Raw genomic sequence first — 14,460 nt, 5'->3', positions numbered from 1 at the left:
GGTTGGATCATGTGAGGCTCTGTGAACCAGGTTTAGGAGTTTGGATTTTATTCCAAGTGGATTGGGAAAGCATGGAAAGATTTTATGCAAGGGAATGTCATGACTTGAATAAAATTTGGAAAAGGATTATTTAGTATTTTGATGTGGGTGGTGGTTACATAAGTGTATATTTATGTACCTCAGGTTGTACACTTAAGGGTTGTGCACCTTACTGTATAGAAATCATACTTTAAGCAAGGACAACAAGATTACTCAGTTTAGTGAATGGAGAGTGGATTATACACATGCACTCATGGAAGAGAAAGACCAGTTAAAAGGTTCTTGCTGCCAGGACCTCATAATGACTTTTCATGGACTCTAGGTACTTTTGCCTTCATAGGCCCTTTTCTCCAAAAAACAGTATTAAAAATTATATTTTATGATTGTCCTGGTATAAAGACCAATATATTAATATTATACATTTTCTTTGACCTAAACATTTCTTTTTTTCTTTTTTTAAAAAGTATTTATTTATTTATTTTTATTATTATATTTTTTTGGCTGCACCGGGTCTTAGTTGCAACATGCGGAATCTTCATTGCTGTGTGCGGCATCTTTTTTTTTTAATTTTTTTTAGTTGCGGCATGCGGGATCTAGTTCCCCGACCAGGGATCGAACCCGGGCCCCCTACACTGGGAGCATGTAGTCTTAACCACTGGACCACCAGGGAAGTTCCTATTTTTTTCTTATAATTTAAAAATAAACTAAAATGTTTTTGTGGGCCCCTTAAAGTATGGTGGGGCCCAGGCATTGTGCCTGCTGTGCCTACTGGATAAGTCAACCCTGGTGTAATCCTGATGAGAGAAGTTGGTGTTTTAGGCATGAAAGAAGAGATGGAAAGGGATAGATGCAGATCTATTTTGGAAGTGGACTTCATGATTGATTAGATGTGAAGGGCACAGGAGAGGGAACTCTCCCAACTTTTTGGCATGAAGACTTGGGTGATGCCATTTACTTAGTCTCTGTCTCAGAAAGTCAGGAGGGAATACTGTAAAGAAGAGAGCCTGAATTCTAGTGTTGACTCTGCCCAAGTCTCTGGCTGGTCATTAAAGCATGAATTCATGAACTGTTCAGCTGAGGAAAGCAAAAAAAAAAAAAAAAAAAGAGAGAGAATTGAACTGAGATCTGAGCTGCCGTCTACCTCATGTGAGAGAGAGAGTTTGTAGTTTGGGTCCAACCAATTTAATTGCTTGCTAAAATGAAAACATGAACATTTTTGGAGGATGCCTTAGTTCCTTGTACCTGCTGTAGGAAATTTCCACAAATTTAGGGGCTTAGAAAAACACAAATTTATTCTTTTACGATTCTGGGTCAGAAGTCTGAAATGGGTTTCACTGAGCTAAAATAAAAGTGTTGACAGGACCGCGTTCCTCCTGGAGGCTCTATGGGAGATTCTGTTTCCTTGCCTTTTCCACCTTCTGTATAAATGCCCATGTTCCTTGACTCATGGTCCCCTTCCTACATTTTCAAAGCCAGAAACATTGGGTTGAATCCTTCTTGTATTGATCACTTTGACTCTGGCTTTTCTTTCTGCTACCCTCTTTCACTATTAAGGACCCCTGTGATACATTGGGCCCACCTGGATAATCCAGTATAATCTTCCTATTTTAAGGTCATCCAGTTTGCAACTGTAATTCCATCTGCAGCCTTAATTCCCTTTTGCTGTGTAATATAACATATTCACAGGTTCCAGAAGTTTGGATGTTGTCATCTTTGAGAGGGCCATTATTCTGCTTGCCACAGAGGGATATAACGGAATCTAGAGTCTTCAAAACGTAACATTCACGATGTAAAGGATACAGTTAAAATTATTCAACATGTGAAGAACATGGAAAACGTGAGCCCTTCTGTTTTTGTTTTTGCGGTACGCGGGCCTCTCACTGTTGTGGCCTCTCCCGTTGCGGAGCACAGGCTCCGGACGTGCAGGCTCAGCGGCCATAGCTCACAGGCCCAGCCACTCCACAGCCTGTGGGATCTTCCCGGACCGGGGCACGAACCCGTGTCCCCTGCATCGGCAGGCGGACTCTCAAACACTGCGCCACCAGGGAAGCCCATGTGACCCATTCTGGAGGGAAAAGACAACAGAGGGCAACCTTGAGATGAGCCATATGTTGAAATGATCAGACAAGGACTTTAATGCAGCTATTATAACTGTGCTTGTTGAGTTAAAGTAAAATATACTTGTAATGAATGAAAAGGTAGGAAATTTCAGCAGAGAAATAGAAAATATGAAAAGAACCAAATGGAAATTTTCAAATTGAAAAATACAATATCTGAAATAAATTTCATGGATGAGATTAAGAGCGGAAGAGAGATGATAGGAAAGAGTCTCTATACTTGAAGGTAGATCAACAGAAATGATCAAATCTGAAGAGAGGGAAAAAAAAGTTGGAAAAAAAGAAGTGAACAGAGCCTCAGGGACCTGTGGACCATATCAAAAGATAGAACATGTTACTGAAGTCTCGAAAGGAGAGGAGAGAAAGAGATAGGATAGTAAATATTTGAAGAAATAATACCCCCAAACTGTAGATTTGGTTAACCACATTTGGTTAAGATTCGGGAAGCTCAGCAAACCCTGAACAGTGTAAATATAAAGAAAACTGCATTGGCTTATCATAGTCAAAATGCTGAAAACCAATGATAGCAAGAAAATCTTGAAAGCATTCAGAAAAAAAGTGACATCATATACAGGGGAACAATAATTTGAATGGCAATGGGCTTCCCATGAACTGTAGAGTCTTAGATTGCCAGAAGAAAGCTGAGGGGAAATGACACCAGAGGAAATTCAGATCTTCAGGAAAGAATGGAGAGTTTCAGAAATCGTAAATTGCTGCATAAATATAGAAGACTTTTTTCCCTTTTAATTTTTAAAAAATGCATCTGATTGTTAAAAGCAAATTTTAGAACATTGTGTTGTGGGATTTATGATGTATTTAGGTGTAATGTGTATATTACAACTATAGCGTAAAGGGTGATGGTCCTTCTGTCTGAAGAGATTCAATATGAACTCTAAGTAGGCTATGAAAGGTTAAGGATAGATATTCTAAGCCTTAGAAGAGGAACTTTAAAAATAATGCAGAGGGCTTCCCTGGTGGCACAGTGGTTAGGAATCCACCTGCCAACGCAGGGAACACGGGTTTGAGCCCTGGTCCGGGAAGATCCCACATGCTGCGGAGCAACTAAGCCCATGCACCACAACTACTGAGCCTGCGCTCTAGAGCCTGTGAGCCACAACTACTGAAGCCTGAGCTCCTAGAGCCTGTGCTCTGCAACAAGAGGAGCCACTGCAATGAGAAGCCCGTGCACCACAACGAAGAGTAGCCCCTGCTCGTCGCAACTAGAGAAAGCCCGCATACAGCAACGAAGACCCAACGCAGCCAAAAAGAAAACGCAGAGAAATAATACACTACCAAATGTAAAATGGATAGCTAGTGGGAAGCAGCCGCATAGCACAAGGAGATCAGCTCGGTGCTTTGTGTCCACCTAGAGGGGTGGGATAGGGAGGGTGGGAGGGAGACGCAAGAGGGAGGAGCTATGGGGATATATGTATATGTATAGCTGGTTCACTTTGTTATATAGCAGAAACTAACACACCATTGTAAAGCAATTATACTCCAATTAAAAAAAAAAGAAAAGAAAAGAATGGGTTAGTTGGAAACCTTTAGGGTTTCACAATTGATGGGATGCTTGTGTAAACTATGATAGTGTGCCTAAAGTCAATAAAACTTACTTAAACAACTTAAACATAGACTAGGATTTTGAAATATAAACATCAAGGTTTTATTAGTGGTGGTATCTGGATACATTAAAATATCTGGAGGCATGTGATTTTCCTATGACTTTTTTTCACTTAATTGTATCTTAATTGTAAGTATTGCATTTGTAATAAGGAAAACTAGAATTAATCTAAAAATAAATTTTACTGTAAAAGGAAAATGAGTAGGTTTGGGGGCTCTCAGTGATTAAAAATGATAATTCATTATAAACCAATTATTTCACTTCTGCTGGTTTGCTATGTTTTAATTTTATGCTTAGCTGTGAAAAACAGTTTGTTCCAATTAATTCCTCTTGCTGGACATTTAATTTTACTTCCCAATTAAACCCATATTATTGGAAAAAAAATAATGCAAAGAAGTATAGCTAAAAATCCAATAAATTCATTAATGTGTGATTTAAAATTTATTTAATCCAAAAGAAGGCAGAAAAGGAGGAACAAATGATAATAATTCTAAAAAACCAGAGGGGAAAAATAAGATATATAAAGCAAGCACTTTAAAGGGACAGCACATAAATTATCTTCCTGAATAACGTTTCACATAGGGATTCGTAATTTCTAGAGCCTAGTAGTGCAGGTTCTTGTTGCAGCTCTGTTCCTACTCAGCTCTGCAGAACAAGGGTAAACAGAAAAACGCAATGCAAGAGGAAGTAAAGTGGATAGAATATAGAAGAGTATTCTTGACTATGAGGAATTTGAAATATGCAATGGCTGGAGCACAAGAACATTTTGAATCCTCGTCTCTGGAGAAAAAGCAGGCATCCCTCAGTGGTGTGCCCAGGAAAGTGGGAAAGGGATGGCTAGGTGTGGGTGTGGGTTCTCTCGATAACCAGCTACCTTGGGGAGGAGAGGAATCCTCTCTTTTTGCCCCAAAGTCTATGGATGCAGATGCCTCCAGGAGTCAGGCAGCTAATGGGAACATTTAAGCAGCCTGGTAGGTAGGCATTGTGGCAAACTGCATACAGAGCACATGCTCCCTGTGGCAGAGACATTTACTGCTCACCCCAAATCCATAAGCTCCCCATTTCTCAGCTCCCTACTGGGGGAAATGTGACTAGTTCTGGCAGATAGACAGTCAGTGGAAGGAGCTGTGTCCCATCAAGTAGGAAGCATGTTAAAAGCTATGGAGCAGCTTGATCTGAACAGCTGCTGCTCCCTGCTGATCATGGAGACCGTAAGTTAAACTAGAGCCATAAGGTGTAAGCAGCCTGGATCCCTGAGTCATTGCCAGGAGGAAAGCTGCTCTGGAGAGTTGCCCGACTGACCCTGGACTTTGAGTGAACAAGAAACAAATCTTCATTCGAAGCTCCTTCTATTTCATAGCCTAGCCTACCCTATACACTTCCTTTAAAGGCAGCAGTCACAACTCAGCTCAGACTCTTATTATCAACTGAAATGTTAGCCCAGTGTCACCAGATCTTCCAGTTTCTGCAAGATAAACCAGAAATAACGGTTTTTTGCTGAAAATTCTTAACATTTAAAAGTAGACGTTAGGGAGCTTCGCTGGTGGCGTAGTGCTTAAAAATCCTCCTGCCAATGCAGGGGACACGGGTTTGAGCCCTGGTCTGGGAAGTCCCACATGCCGTGGAGCAACTAAGCCCGTGTGCCACAGCTACTGAGCCTGTGCTCTAGAGCCCGTGAGCCACAACTACTGAGCCCACGAGCCACAACTACTGAAGCCCATGTGCCTAGAGCCCATGCTCTGCAACAAGAGAAGCCATCGCAATGAGAAGTCCGCACACGGCTATGAAGTGTAGCCCCCGCTCACCACAACTAGAGAAAGCCTGTGCGCAGCAATGAAGACCCAACACAGCCAAAAAAAAAAAAAAAAAAAAGTAGACGTTAGGGACTTCCCTGATGGCACAGTGGCTAAGACTCTGCATTCCCAATGCAGGGGGCCGGGGTTTGATCCCTGGTCAGGGAACTAGATCCCACATGCATGCCACAATTAAGAGTTCGCATGCCACAGCTAAGGAGCCCGTGAGCCACAACTAAGGAGCCCACAAGACAAAACTAAGGAGCCTGCCGGCTGCAACTAAGACCCAGCGCAACCAAATAAATAAATTAAGTAAATCTAAATAAAAAAGTAGATGTTAATTTGAAAAATAAAACCTTGTGTAGCCCAAACACCTTGTAGGCTTCCCTGGTGGCGCAGTGGTTGAGAGTCCGCCTGCCGATGCAGGCGACGCAGGGGACGCAGGTCCGTGCCCCGGTCTGGGAGGGTCCCGCGTGCCGCGGAGCAGCTAGGCCCGTGAGCCATGGCCGCTGAACCTGCGTGTCCGGAGCCTGTGCTCCGCAACGGGAGAGGCTACAACAGTGAGAGGCCCGCGTACCGCAAAACACACACACACACACACACACACACACACACACACACACAAGAAAAACATTCCTGGGGGTCAGTTTAACCCTGGAGCCACTAGTTGCAACTCGAGCTCTGCATTTTCTTCCTTAGTGACTCCTGAGTTCCCAAAGCTTCTGTTGTCACTCCTGTTCAGATGGGGCAGAGGCCAGATCTTTGTATCACAGCTCCTGATGAGCTCAATAGATGCCTCCAACTCTGGGTTTCTCGCCCTGGTCTAACTTGTGGAGGGCAGCTCTTGAGTGCTAAGCCATGAGTCCTACCTGGCTCCCTATAGCCAGCATGGATAAATGCAGCCTGTAAAAGACCTAATGGTTCTTTCTCATGGCCTTGACCCCAGTCACCTTTTCCTGACATATTTCATATTCAACCTGAATGTTTCTTCATGGTTTCTGACCTAGTGATTTACTTTCCCATTTATGGCCTTGACCATCTATGGTTGTGCCCTTTGTACCTGACTCTCCGTCCTGCTCCTCCTTTCAACCGTTTTCCTCTCAGCTTTTGTTTTACTCTTTGGAGGTTTGGATTCTGCCTTCCACTTCCCTGCAGGTTTGCTCTGGACTAGTCCTGAATTTTCAATTAATCTCATATATCTCAAATTCAACATGTTCCATGTTGAACAAACATTTTTCTATCCCAACTTTCCTATCTCTGCTAAAGGTACTACTGTCTTCCATGTTACAGTCTCAAACTGTTGATGTCACATTAACCTACCCATCTAAAACCAATGCAGTTATTTATTGAGTGTTCATACTGTGTGCCCTATTCTAGGCACTGAGGCTATGACGGTGAACTAAAAAAATCTGTGCCCTCATGGAGCTTGCACACTGTTGGGAATGGGCAGAAAATAAACAAATATATATTAGGTCAGATGGTGATAAATGCCATGGAGAAAAATAAAGCAAGGTAACAGAACTAGGGAGTGCCATGATGGGGGAAGGGTGCTATTTTATATTTGGTGGTCAAGGGGACTTGAGTAGAAGTGAAGGAATGAGACTTACAGACTTCCCGGGAAGACTGTTGCAAAGGCAAAGACACTGTGTGGAGGCATGCCTGGCATGTTTGAAGTCCAACAAGGAGACCATTTTGGCTGGAACTTGGTGAGCAAGGCAGAGGGTAATAGGGGCGGGTTACCCACCTCTCCCATCTTTGTCTTCTGCTCTCTCTCCACCACTTCTGCCCTAGCTGTGACTGTCCTTTCCCCTCTGGACTGCTTCAGGAATTGTCTGACTCTACCCAGCACAAGCTGCCTGGATGAACCTTGGCTAAACCTGGGCTCTGTGTTGGTTAATTTTATGTGTCAACTTGACTGGGCTAAGGGATGACCAGATAGCTGGTAAAATATCATTTCTTGGTGTTTCTGTGAGGGTATCTCTGGAAGAGATTAGCATTTGAATTGGTAGGCTGAATAGAGATAACCTCCACCAATGGTGCTGGTGGGCATCATTCAATCCACTGAAGGCCTGAGTGGAATAAAAAGGCAGAGGAAGGATGAATTTGCTCTCTCTGCTTGTGTTGAGACATCCATCTTCTCCTGACCTCAGACATCTGTGCTTCTGGTTCTCAGGCCTTTGGACTCCGACTGAGTTACACTACCAGCTTTCCTGGTTCTCCAGCTTGTACGGAGCAAATCATGGGACTTCTTAACCTCCATAATCATGTGAGCCAATTCCTATCATAAACCTCCTCCTATATTTATCCCTGTGTATCCTATTGGTTCCATTTTCTCTGGACAACTCTGACTAATACACATCCTGTTTCTTTCCAAGGCACTACTCCCTAGCACTGAAAGCATTTCATAATCTGCCTTCAGCTGGCTTCTCCAACTTTACGTCGCCCCCAACTTCTGCCTTGCCCAGAGCAGACGCTGGGCTTTCCCACTGTTACTCACAATTCTCTTCGCTTAGAATAGCTTGCACCTTCCCACTCTCATAGGAGAAGCCTTACCCACTCCAAGACATTGTCCCAAGACTTCTTGGCCTGGTTTCCTATTTAGTTGTGTACTTGGTTGATTTTATCCTCCTAATTAGATTATAAACCCCAGGACGTATTTTACACATTTGTTTTTCCTCTCCTCCAAGGCCTTGTACCCTGTTTTTGTTTTTTACAAGACAAAGATTTAATGAAAGTTGGTCAGTGGGTATGTAATAATCCAAAGGGCTAAATAGTTAAATAGAAGTAAATGAAGTAAATGTTACATGTTATCATCACCTGATTTCTCTTCTTCCTTCAAAGATTCCTTGGCATATTTCTCTGCCTCTTTCCTTATATCTTTTGGAACAATTTCATGTCTTCCGTTAGTTATTTCACCAACCCAGCTGAGCTCTAGTTCAAAAGCTTTATCCTTAACTTCGTCGTGTACTATGTAAATTATTTTTGCAACTTCTTTAACAACATCACAGCAGGTCATTTCTTTCATCTGAAGCTTTTCAATTTCTGTCTTCGCAGCTTGCCTGGCTTTGCCAATGGCACAGCCCCAATAACCATATGAAACACCCGATGAGTCAATCATGTAGAGTTGTGCACCATCATCACACTGTAAGACCCTAACCAGAAACTGCAGCCAAAAGGTCTGACAGCACCGTAGAGTGTATAGGCATGTACATACATGGCCACTCTGTCTGCAAGATGTTTTAGTGGAAGGTTATATCTAAAGTTAGATTTAAAGTTGGAAGCCTCTTCTCTTGCAATGTCTGCTAAAGAACGAGCATCTGCCAACAAACCTGCTACTGCCATTCAGACATGCCAATCCACATTAAAAAGTCGTTTGTTAGGACCTTCTTCATAAAGTTTAGAAAGGACTAATTTTTCTACCCCAAAGACAGCGCCATCTTTACATCTGATTCCAATAGCTGTACTACTATTTTCCACAGCCTTCATAGCATACTCAACTTGAAAAACTCTTCCATCAGGAGAGAATGTAGAAGCTGACAGGTCATACCTGGTGCCGATTGAGCTCATCGTGCTAAAACCACTGGGACGCCTAGGGCTTCAGGGTCTAAAGCGATCCCCCTCACCCTGTTCTCCTTCTGCTTGAGGAGTGTGGGTGGGCTTTTTCTTGCCCAAATCCAACCTCTGACACCAAAGATGCCATAGTTCCACCTCCTGAGTTAGAGACTGTTAATCAAAGGAGGGGCAGGTGAGGGCTTTGGCTAGAGATTTGCCATGTAGTGTTTCAAACTCGAACCCAACTCTGGACTTAGGCAAGAGAGCAGTCAGGTTGCACATCAGGACAGGCTTGTTTGACAGCAGCAGGCTCAAGTTCTTCTTTTCCTTCTCACTTACCAGTTCAAACCTTTTAATGCTGAAGTGTGTTTGAGAAACAGCTAAAGGCCTGACCCCTGCCCCTGAGGAGTTTACAAATCTGTAGTTAATTGTGTGCTCTTGACAGGTATTGATAAGAATATAATTCAGCTGATTAATGTTTTTATGGTATGTCAGTGGAGAAATGAATAGTGAAATATTCTCTAACAGACAAACCAAAGGGAAATGCAACAGCGGAAGGAGCTAGGGATGAACCTGTCACAGATCCCGGTCGAGTTATACTCTTTTCCACCTTGACCTTGCCTTGCCTTCCCTGGGACCATCTCCTCCACCTTCTCTTTCCTTCTCCAAATCTTGCCCATCCTTCAAGGACCAGTTAGACCACTGCTCCTCCAGGAAGCCTTCCTGGATGACTCCAGACTCCATTAACCTGTTTTGAACACCAGGATTAATAACCTTTGCCACACAGTTTAGAACTTAATGATGTACTTAAACTCTTTGCTGCTGTTTTGTGTGATTTCCCAACTTTAATGATAACTCTTTTGAATAATAATAATAGTAACAACATTAAACTAGCTAATATTTATTAAGCATTTATTATGAGCCTGGTACTTTGCTAATACTGGGTTGGCCAAAAAGTTCATTCGGGCCTTTCTGTAACATGAAAAACTCAATTGAACTTTTTGGCCAACCCAATATATCTATATATTTTATCTAATTTCATCTGCCCAACAACCCTATGGGGAAGTTCTATGATTATTACCATTTTACAGTCGAGGAAGCTGTGTTGTAGGATATTTTTCAAAAAGGTAAAATAATGACTCACACAAACATGAAGTGAACACATATCAAAGATTTTATTTAACTCACTAATTAAAGAGAAAAACCTGCAATTTGTTAAAGCCAACTGAAAGGAGAATCTGAAGAGCAGACATTTATAGGCAATCAGGAGTGCTGAAATGAAGTTGCTAATATGTTCAAAACTGGTTAATATTCTATGTGTACTAAAATTTGAAATCACCTTTTCTACTGGGCAGAAGCCAATTTTATTTTATTTTAAAATTTATTTTATTATGATTGTTTTGAATGACTATTTAGCAGAGGGAGGAGATGGCCACTCTGGAAAGAATTGGTCTTCCGGCATGCGAGGCAGTAGTAGAGTCTGGCTATTAAAGGACTGGAGTAACAGAGCTTCTGTCATTCAGCCTGGACGTCTATCAATGCTGAACAGGAGTAGCAATGGTGTTTTCTCTACAGCTGCCTCGGTTGGGCCTTACCCCTGGATATTTAGCCATGGAGCGTGTCTCACTGGCCCTCTTAGAAATCTGTGAGCTACTTAAAAGCCCTTAACAAATTTGTTTTCTCTTTTTTTTGTTTTTGTTTTTGCGGTACGCGGAGCACAGGCTCCGGACACGCAGGCTCAGCGGCCATGGCTCACGGGCCCAGCCGCTCCGCGGCATGTGGGATCTTCCCGGACCCGGGCGCGAACCCGCGTCCCCTGCATCGGCAGGCGGACTCTCAACCACTGCGCCACCAGGGAAGCCCCTGTTTTCTCTTTTATTCAGAAACCAATTTCATCTCACCTTTTATCTCAACGTTCATTTGCATTTCTATGGCCCCACATTATCTGCATTACTGTCAGTTTTCCCAACTTGCAGAGCTATAAATGAGTCTAGTCAAAAACAATGAAAGGGGGACTTCCCTGGCAGCTCAGTGGTTAAGAATCCCCCTGCCAATGCAGGGCACATGGGTTCGAGCCCTGGTCCAGGAAGATCCCACATGCTGCAGACGAACAACTAGAGAAAGCCCACACGCAGCAACGAAGACCCAACACAGCCAAAACTAAAAATAACAATAGAGAAAATAAATTTATTATTATTATTTATTTACTATTAATTAATACTGGGTCTTAGAGTTCTTTCATACTTAGGTATTGAGCACAACACCTAGTGCATATTAGGTGTTCCATAAGTGTGGATTGGTTAATTGATGAGAGTTTTTGAATGATGGATTATAAAGCTTGTGGTAGATTGAACACCGTGACCAAAATATTTTCCATCTCTTTCACCAAGAGGGAGAGTCTAATTTCCTACTCCTTGAATCTGGAATTGCCTGTGACTTGCTTTGGCCAGCAAATATGTCAGAAGTGACAATGTGTCAATTCTGGAGCCTAGACTTCCAGAGACCCAGAAGCTTCCACTTTCACTGTCTTGGGACCTGCCCTTACTGAGTAAGAAACCTCTTCTCCAGAAGGTCTTCTTCTGGAGAGTCACATGGAGGAGAACCGAGGCACCCTGGCTGACAGCCCCAGTTAACCGTCGTATATGTGAGTGAGGCTACCTTGGTCCATCCTGGTCCACGTGACTGCAGCCACATGAGCAACTCCAGGTGAGACCAGCAGAAGAACTGCCCAGCTGAGCCCAGCTAAAATCGTGACCTCATAAATTGTTGTTGTTTTAAGCCTCTAAGTCTTGGGGTGTTTTGTTATGTGGTGATGGCTAAACTGATGCAGAGGTGTCAGTGCAGTCATAGAATGTCAGCCGGGAGCAGGGGACAAGTGTTTATTCTTTGGGGATGGAGGCTGCTCCCTGTGATTGAATTTCCTGGCTCAGCCGTCCTGCGCCCAAGCTGACTGGGACCCCTGTGCTGCTCCTTGACAGAAGTATTACTACCTGGGTATGTTGTTCGGTCCCAAACCTTGTCCACGGAGAGGAGCCGCTTTGACAGGCTCATTGTCTGCACTGGGCTGGTGACTCATTAGAGCAGCGGGAGTCCACCCTCTTCAAAAGAAGAGAAGCGACACTCTTCTAGGAACTTTACATCTAACAAGGACATGGTGTGTCCATAATAAAGTACAAAGTTAAACCTGTCGTTAATATCTGCCTCCTCCCTTCCCTCATATGTGTCATGTGACACTTTTACTTTCCAAACATCTTTCTACTTAGCTTGTTTGAGTCCCAACGTAGCCCAGTGAGTGAGAAGGACAGGTGAGGAGATCAAGAGATTTGCCTAGCACCACACAGAGCTTAATCGTGGGCCAGATCCCAGGCCTCCTGCTGCAGTGTCCAGTGGCCCAGTGCTGGGACTGCCTAGAGCTGGTTGCATGTGTAGCCCTGTCTCTCTGAGGGCCCTCAATTCAGGCAGTACATCCAGGACATATGTATGAACTCGAGATGATGTCAGGGTGGCAGTGTGGTGTCAGGGAAGACCTCCATTCAGTTCTGTTAGCTCCTTCAGCTGTGTGATCTCAGGCAGTCACTCAACCTTCCTCAGTCTCAGCTTCCTCATTTGTAAAATTAGATTTAAATTATATCTACCTATACTTAAAAAACCCGTATATAGTGGTTGCATCTGGAGTAAGGTATGGGGCTGGACATCTGGAATAGTAGGAAGACCTACTTTTCTTTTTTGTTGTTATATTCACTGGTTTTATTTTTTTTTAATTTGTATTTATTTTTTGGCCACGCCTTGCAGCATGTGGGATCTCAGTTCCCCGACCAAGGATCAAACCTGTACCCCCTGCAGTGGAAGCGTGGAGCCTTAACCACTGGGCCGCCAGGGAAATTGTTTTATTTTTTAGATTCCACATATAAGTGGTAACATACACTATTTGTGTTTCTCTGTCTGACTTACTTCACTTAGCATAATGCCCTCCAAGTCCATCCATGTTGCTGCAAATGGCAAAATTTCATTCTTTTTTATGGCTGAGTAGTATTCCATTGTTTACACCACATTTTCTTTATCCATTCTTCTGTTTTAATTTTTTTTTTTTGGCTGTGCCACGTGGCTTGCAGGATCTTAGTTTCCCAACCAGGGATCGAACCCGGGCCCGTGGCAGTGAAAGCGCTGGGTCCTAACTGCTGGACCGCCAGGGAGTTTCCAATCCATTCTTTTGTTGATGGACAGCATGGCCATTGTAAATAATGCTGCTATGAACACTGGGTTGCATGTATCTTTCGAATTAGTGTTTTCGTTTTCTTTGGATATATACCCAGGAGGGGAATTGCTGGATCATGTGGTAAGACGTACTTTTCGTTGTATATCTTTTTTACCATTCAAATTTGTAATTGTGATGATTGAGCTTATGTGAACTTGACTGGGCTACGATGTGCCCAGATCAGTAGTAAAACATTATTTCTGGGTGAGTCTGTTAGGGTGTCTTCGGAAGAGATTAGCATTTGAATCAGTAGACTGAGTGAAAGAGATCATCCTCACCAATTTAGGTGAGCATCTTCCAATCTGCTGAGGGCCTGAAAAGAACAAAAAGGTGTAAGGAAGGGTGAATTCGCTCTCTCTACGTGAGCTGAGACATCCACCTTCTGCCTTCGGACAATGGCGCTAAGGAAGGGTGAATTTGCTCTCTCTACTTGAGCTGAGACATCCATCTTCTGCCTTCAGACAATGGTGCTTCACTGGGCGCTTGCATTCAGACCAGGAGTTATACCACTGGGCCCCAATTCTCAGCCTTTGGACTCAGACTGAATAACGCTACTGGCTTTCCTGGGTCTCCAGCTTGCAGGCAGCAGATTGTGGGACTTCTTGGCCTCCATAACCACGTGAGCCAATTTCTATTATAAGTCTTATCTTGGCAATTCCCCGGTTGTCCAGTTGTTGGGACTCTGCAATTTCACTGCTGCTGGCCCGGGTTCGATCCCTGGTCGGGGAAGTAAGATCCTGCATGCTGCGTGGTGTGGTCAAAAAAAAACCCAAAATAAATAAATTTTGTCTTATATATATCTCTATATATTCTATTGGTTCTGTTTCTCTGGAGAACTCTGATACAGTAATCGTAGGGCAAATGTTATTAATTCAGTAACAATGCTAATTAACCAAGAAATAAATTATTAGTTCATAATAATTCTAATTAGCCAATAATAAATACATCTAAAAAATGAAATTATGTCTTTTTCTAGTGGTGTACCTGGAAACTCCTTCCTCTACAGGACAAAATTATTTTTAGAAAGAATCATTCTTTTCTTGATTCACTTTTTAGCTTAAGAACAATTAGTAATTTTAAAAT

The 14,460-nt window shown here is 43.0% G+C and overlaps 1 pseudogene; it reads right to left on the bottom strand.

Annotated features, from left to right (window-relative positions):
- Positions 1 to 7,028: 7,028 nt before the first annotated feature.
- On the bottom strand, positions 7,029 to 9,231 carry LOC111173679 (proteasome subunit alpha type-3 pseudogene; annotated as a pseudogene).
- Between the last annotated feature and the right edge of the window lie 5,229 nt (positions 9,232 to 14,460).

Source organism: Delphinapterus leucas, chromosome 11 (genome assembly GCF_059928025.1).
Source record: "Delphinapterus leucas isolate spDelLeu-1000000601 "Yukka" chromosome 11, BTC_Dleu_Yukka2, whole genome shotgun sequence".
Lineage (NCBI taxonomy): Eukaryota > Metazoa > Chordata > Mammalia > Artiodactyla > Monodontidae > Delphinapterus > Delphinapterus leucas.
The sequence above is the reverse complement of the archived record's forward strand: the minus strand, read 5'-3'. Positions and strand labels throughout refer to the sequence as shown.